This window comes from Amblyraja radiata, unplaced genomic scaffold, assembly GCF_010909765.2.
Source record: "Amblyraja radiata isolate CabotCenter1 unplaced genomic scaffold, sAmbRad1.1.pri S104, whole genome shotgun sequence".
In the NCBI taxonomy this organism is placed as follows: Eukaryota; Metazoa; Chordata; class Chondrichthyes; order Rajiformes; family Rajidae; genus Amblyraja; species Amblyraja radiata.
The window spans coordinates 41860-49022 of NW_022630095.1; the positions used below are offsets into that span (position 1 = coordinate 41860).

The window sequence follows — 7163 nt, forward strand, 5'->3', positions numbered from 1 at the left end:
ACTCTCCCCACTGCTGGCACCCCGGAGTCTCCTGCGGGCTCTGCTCGCCGCTAACACATATGTGATGGTCGAAGTGTTTAACAGAACAATGAGGACAAATGGGATCACGGGGGTGATGAGATGCTGGAACAGGGAGATACAGGACCCGAATGTGGGGCTGAGTAACTGGTGCAGGGGCAGGGATTTAGATTATTAGACCACTGGGATCTGTTTTGGAGTAAGTGAGAACTATACAAAAGGGACGGATTGCACCTTAACAGTTGGGGGACCGGAATTCTGGCAGGCGGGTTTACCACCTAGGTAGTTTTAAACTAAATAAGGGGGGGGGGTAGACATAGGTGGTTTTAAACTAAATAAGGGGGGGGAGAGTTTTCAAATGGGATTGTCAAGGACGGAGTTAAAGGTAAATAGAGTAAAGGGATAGTTAGTGACCCCAGAATTAACGGGAAAGAAAGCTCACAAGTGGATAGGAGAGTATGGCCAAGTGTAATAGGGATCGATGTGAAAGGCGAGATGCGTAAGGAATTAAAAGTATTGTATTCGAATGCACGAAGTATAAGAAGTAAAGCAGATGAGATTGAGGCTCAGATAGAAGTTGGTAGATATGACATTGTGGGGATTACTGAGATGTGGTTGCAGGAGGATCGGGTCTGGGATATTTATATTCAGGGTAATGCATCCTCTAGAAAGGACAGGCAGGTGGGCAGAGGAGGGGGGGCTCTTCTGGTGAGGAATGGAATTCAGTCCCTTGCGATGGAAGACATAGTGACTGACAATTGAGTCACTGTGGATTGAGTTGAGGAATTGAAAATGCATGAAGACACAAATTGGTGTTATCTACAGACCCGCAAATAGTAGCCCAGGTGTAGGGAGTAAGTTGCAGCAGGAGTTAAAACTGGCATGTAACAAATGTAATGCCACTGTGGTGATGGGGGATTTCAATATGCAGGTAGAGCGGGATAATCAGGTTGGTTCTTACCCCAAGAAACAGAGTTTGTAAAGTGCCTCCGAGATGGATCCTTAACGCAGCTTGTAATGGAGCCGACCAGAGTAAAGGCAATTCTGGATTTTAGTGTTGTCGAATGAACCAAATTTGATAAGAGACTTCGAGGTAAAGGAACCGCCTTCAGGTAGTGATCATGATATGTTTAATTGTCATCTACAATTTGAGAAGGAGAAGTTTAAATCGGAAGAGGCAGTGATGCAACTGATCAAAGGGAATTATGAAGGCATCAGAGAGGAGCTGGCCACGGAAGACTGGGAATGGATACGCTAGAATGACGATGGCAGGAATTTCTGGGCATAATCCGGAAGACAGCGGATAATTTCATTTCAAAAAGGAAGAAAGATTCTAAGGGGAGCAGGAGACAACCTTGGCTGATAAGAGAAGGTATGGATAGAATAAAACTAAAATAAAAGATGTATAACACAGGAAACAGTAGCCGGAAGCCAGAGGATTGGGAAACTTTCATAGGACAACAGAAAGCAACAAAACGGGCAATACGGGCTGAAAAGATGATGTGCGAAGGGAAGCTGGCCAGGAATATAAAGAAGGACAGTAAAAACGTATTTAGATATGTTAAGGGGAAAAGAGTAGCAAAGTTAAATGTGGGTCCTTTGAAGGCAGACACGGCTGAAAATGTTATGGGTAAAAAGGAAATGACAGAAGAGTTTAACAGGTACTTCGGATCTGTCTTCACTAAGGGAGACGCAAACCATCTCTCAGAAGTACTGGAGGACAGAGGATCTAAGGGGGTTGATGAAATGAAATAAAATTTCATCAGGTGAGAAATAGTATTGTGTAGGGTAATGGGACTGAAGGATGATATATCCCCTGGGCCCGATGGACTGCATCACAGGGTCCTCAGGGAGGTGGCTCAAGAAATAGTGGACGCATTAGTGATCATTTTCCAATTTTCAATAGATTCAGGATCAGTCCCTGTGGATTGGAGGATAGCTAATGTTATCCCACTTTTCAAGAAATGAGCGAGTGAGAGTGAGAATTACAGACCAGTTAGCCTGACATCGGTGGTGGAAAAGATGCTGGAGTCAATGATTAAAGAGGCATTAATGGGGCATTTGGATTGCAGTAATAGGATCAGTCCATGTCAGCGTGGATTTATGAAAGGAAAACCATGCTTGACTAATCTTCATGGAATTTTTTGAGGGTGTGACAAGTAAAATGGATGAAGGGGAGCCAGTGGATGTACTGTACCTAGACTTTCAGAAACCCTTTGATAAGTTCCCCCACGGGAGATCGGTGACTAAAACTAGAGCACCTTGTATTGGGGTATGGTGTAAACGTGGATAGAACATTGTTTGGTAGACAGGAAGCAAAGAGTAGGAGTGAAGGGGTCCTTTCCAGAATGGCAGGCAGTGGCGAGTGGAATGCCGCAATGCTCGGAGTTGAGGCCGCAACCGTTTATCATATATATTAATGATCTGGAATAGGGAATTAGGAGCAACACTAGCAAGTTTACGGATGACACAAAGCTGGGTGGCAGTGTGAGCTGTGAAGAGGTTGTTAGGAGGTTGCAGGGTGACCTGGACAGGTTCAGTGAATGGGCAGAATTGTGGCAGATGCGGTATAATATAAATCAATGTGAGGCTGTCCACTTTGCTGGCAAAAACAAGGGGGCAGATAATTAGCTCAATGGGGTTAGATTAGGGAAGTGGGAGGTACAGCGAGGCTAGAGTGTCCTTGTACACCGGTCACTGAACGTTGCCGTGCAGGTACAGCAGGCAGTGAAGAAAGCTAATGGAATGTTGGCCTTCATAACAAGATGATTTCAGTATAGGAGTAGTGAGGTTCTTCTGCAGTTGTATCGGGCTCTGGTAAGACCAGATCTGGAGTATTGCGTACAGTTTCGGTCTCCTAACTTGAGGAAGGACAACCTTGTGATTGAGGCAGCGTAGGTTCACCATCGTAGATTCACAAGATTGATCCCTGTGATGGCGTGACTGACATATGAGGAAAGATTAAAAAGACAATGCTTGTTTTCTCTGAGGTTTTGAAGGATGAGGGGGTATCTTATAGAAATATATAAAATTACGAGACGAAGTGCAGAACCGTTGGGTCTGTTCCCCGAACGTGCGGTTGTGGGGCGGGGGGGGAGGCGGCATGCAGCGTCATACACACGAACTATCACCCCCCGCGCACTCACGCTAATTACCCCCCTTGATATTATATGAATATAATTAATTTGCTCCTTTTACCTCATAACCACCCTATCTACTGACGCATAGCCCCCAACTTGCAGTCACATCTAGAGAGGGGGGGCGGGGGTAGAGAGTGAGGGCAGAGAGAGAAGGGGCAGAGACAGAGAGAGAGACAGAGACACAGAGAGATGGGCAAGAGGGAGAGGGGGTTGGAGAGGAGGAGAAGAGGGAGGGTGGGTGACGGGGGAGAGGTGGGGCACGAGGGGAGGAGAGAGAGAAGGTGAGAGTGAGGGGGAGAGAGGGGGTGCTGAGCGTGGGGTGAGGGGGAGGAGTGGGGAGCAGGGAGGGGAGGGAGGGGGAGCAGGGAGGGGGAGGGTGGAGGGAAGAGAGTAGGTGGTGTGGAGAGAGGGGTTTTAGGGGATGGAGGTAGGGTGGTGGAGTGGATGGAGGGGAGGAGGGGAGAGAGAGAGGGGGGAGAGGGGGGAGAGAAGGAGGAGGGGGAGGAGAGAGGGGGGGGGAGGGGGGGAGAGGGGGAGAGATAGGGTGTGCTGAGAGGGGGTGAGTTGAGGAGAGGGGGAGAGGTGGGGAGAGGGGGGGTGAGGAGAGGGGGGAGGAGAGGGGAGAGAGGAGAGGGGGAGAGGAGAGGGAGAAGGGAGAGGAGAGTGGGGAGAGGAGAGGGGGGGAGAGGAGAGGGGGGAGGGGAGAGGGGGGAGAGGAGAGGGGGGAGAGAAGAGGGGGAGGAGAGGGGGAGAGGAGAGGTGGGGAGCAGAGGAGAGGAGGGGGAGGGAGTGTGGAGGGAAGGGGGTAGGGTGTGTGGAGGGGAGGGGGGGGTAGGGGAGGGACGGCGGGGGAGGGGATGGAGGGGAGGAGGGGGAGAAAAAGAAGGGAGAGGGAGAGAGAGGGGGAGGGGGCAGAGGAGAGGGGAGAGAGGAGAGAGGAGAGGGCGAGAGGAGAGGGGGCAGAGGAGAGTGGGGAGAGGAGAGGGGGGAGAGGAGAGGGGGGAGAGGAGAGGGGGGAGAGAAGAGGGGGGAGGAGAGGGGGAGAGGAGAGGAGGGGAGGAGAGGAGAGGGGGAGGGAGGAGAGGGAGGAGAGGAGAGGGGGGAGAGGAGAGGGGGGCAGAGGAGACGGGGGGAGAGAGGAGAGGGGGATAGGAGCGGTGGGCAGAGGAGAGGGAGGGGGAGATGAAAGGGGGGAGAGGAGAGCCGACGCCCTGGTTGGCTGCGGCTGCATTGACTCTCGTTAGGGATAGCGGTAAGTTTTCTAAGGTTCGGCTTCATAACTTGCAGCGGGCAGGCTGCAAGTTAACGTACGATCATGGGGCATTACTGAGATTACAACGGTTAAGCAATAGAGACTGCGTGGACGTTGAACTCGAGGTACGCCTGCACTGTCTCGCACTGCTGTGTCGGGAGAACCCAGCGGCCTGCAGAATTGCGGAGAATTGCGGGAAATTGCGGAGAATTGCGGAGACTTTCACAAACACTGGCCGCTACAGAAGAACACGGAGGCGGCGCTACAAGAAGACAGAAGCGGGGCTGTCGAGGGGGGCTAACGGCGAGGCTAAAGGCTAACCCGTGGAGGACACCGCTCCCATCCGTTCTCCTGTCGAATGTCCGCTCTCTGGAAAATAAAATGGACTATCTAAATCTGGATCTCACAATAAAAAGGGAGGTGAGAGACTGCTGCGCTATAGTTCTGACAGAGACATGGCTAAACTCATCTGTACCTGATGCGGCTGTTAGCTTAGGGGGGCTAACAACATTCCGGCTCGACAGGGACACTGTTTTGACTGGTAAATCCCGGGGTGGGGGTGTGTGCATCTACACAAACAACAGCTGGTGTAATAATGCTACCGCTGTTTCCAGCCACTGCTCTCCGGACATAGAGTTTTTGACTGTGAAATGCAGGCCATTCTATCTGCCACGGGAGTTTACTGTGGTTAGCATTACTACTGTATACATCCCCCCGCAGCCAACACCAAGGAGGCTCTGCGTATTCTCTACCGTTCCATCAGTGAGCTGCAAAGAAATCATCCAGAGGGCGTTGTCGTTGTTGCTGGGGACTTAAACCAGGCCAACATGAAGACTGTCCTCCCTCATTTCCATCAATATGTGGACTTTGCTACACGTGGAGAGAATACGCTGGACCGGGTCTACAGTAACATCAAACAGGCTTTCAGAGCAGTACCCCGGCCTCACCTCGGCTCCTCTGACCACCTCTCTGTAATGCTCATCCCAGCCTATAAGCCCCTTCTGATCAGAGAGAAACCCAATGTGAAGCAGGTTAGAGTCTGGTCTGAGGGAGCTACAGAAGCACTCCAGGACTGCTTCGAGTGCACGGACTGGGACATGTTCAGGACAGCAGCCACTCATAACGAAAACATCAATGTGGATGAGTATGCCATGTCAGTGTCGGGCTACATACAGAAGTGCATGGAGGACGTCACTGTCATCAGGAACATCACAACCCGGGCCAACCACAAACCTTGGATTACTGCAGAGGTGCGTGCCATGCTGAAAGCACGAAATGCGGCTTTTAAATCTGGTGATCTGGGAGCTCTGAGAACAGCGAGAGCCAACCTCAACCGCGAAATTAAGAAAGCAAAGCGCGCCCACGGACAGAAAATCCAGGGTTTCTTCCAGGATGATACCAACACCAGGAATATGTGGGAAGGCATCCGGGCCATAACAAAGTACAAGGCCCCTCAGATGTCTTGTAAGGATGACACAGACTTTCTAAATGAACTAAATAATCATTTCGGCAGGTTTGAGGCACTGAACACCACTACAATGAGGAAATTAGAGTATCAACCAGGAGAACAGACACTGTCTTTTGAAACTGCTGAAGTCCGCAAAATCCTGGAGGGTATTGTGAGATCCAAAATCAATCACAAACTCTTCAGAGACAAAATCAAAGAAACAAGTTTTCCTTTATTACATTTCTGCGCAGAAAAGGGTGTCCCTCCTCTATCATCCTCTAGAGACACACAAAAATGGAGGTTGTATCTAACTTTTTATACCTTTCTTCACTATGGTCACTACCTCATGTCTCCCCATCGAGCTTCGTCTGATCATAACATAAAGCCCACATTCCCACGAGAACGTCCAGAAACGTCTCGGAACATCTCCTGACGTCAAAGGCTTCTGCTGGAGTTTTTATCTGTTACTTCTTTATCTAGAAGTTCCCTCTGTCCTGTATATTGTTACTTTCTTCGACCAGCAGTCTGGCTTCTGCTGACACCTTATTTCTTTCTAAGTTATAATTTTCAGAGTTCTAGTATAAATCAACCATCCCTATTAACCCTACTCTCACAATCCACCATTTTTCTTTTTGCTACGCAACTCTTGATTTATACTATATCTTCCTTTTCTAGTGCTAGCAGCAGATTCTTCGCCTCCCTATCCTCCTCTCGCTAGTCATACTGTGTTCTGAAGGCCATCATGACGGTACTGTTCTTTGTCAGGGCTGTCTCTATAAATCGCTGAGCCAGACCCCGTGCGCAGGGAATGATACAACATCCGAATAGGCACAAAGTCAATGGTTCCTTCCCTTCACGCACAGTCCATGGGCTGATATTGTCCGGTGGGGCCTCCACAGGACCCTTAAATCGGCTTGCGTGTGTCCACCCTTTTTCTTTTTGTTCGTACTGCTGTCTCGGTGATTAATAACACAAGGTAGGGTCCAGTCCACCTAGGTTACAGCTTTTCTTCCTTCCATGATTTTACAAGATCCCAGTTCTCTGCTTTCACAGAATGGAGTGGCAAGTCGAGATCGGGACTCTGTGCCAGCAGCCCCTTGGTTTTTAATTCTGTAATAGAACGAGATACTGCCAGTAAATAGTTCCTTAAGAAAACATCACTACCCTCTATGGTGGGTATTCCTTCTCTCTTTCCCCAAATATCTAACTCGTTCAACCTTGCTCTTATAAATATGCCTAACAAAATTATACACCATACTCCACAATTGACCTGGAAGGTTCCAAGATGGCGGCGCTGGCTTAACAG

General features: G+C 49.6%; 1 long non-coding RNA gene across 1 annotated transcript in view; it reads left to right on the plus strand.

Annotated features, from left to right (window-relative positions):
* The first annotated feature begins 1747 nt into the window (after nt 1-1747).
* Nucleotides 1748-7163, plus strand: part of LOC116969110 — an 18069-nt gene continuing 12653 nt past the window's right edge. The window contains exon 1 of the long non-coding RNA XR_004410625.1: nt 1748-1860. This is a non-coding gene — a long non-coding RNA (uncharacterized LOC116969110). The remainder of the gene's footprint in view (nt 1861-7163) is intronic.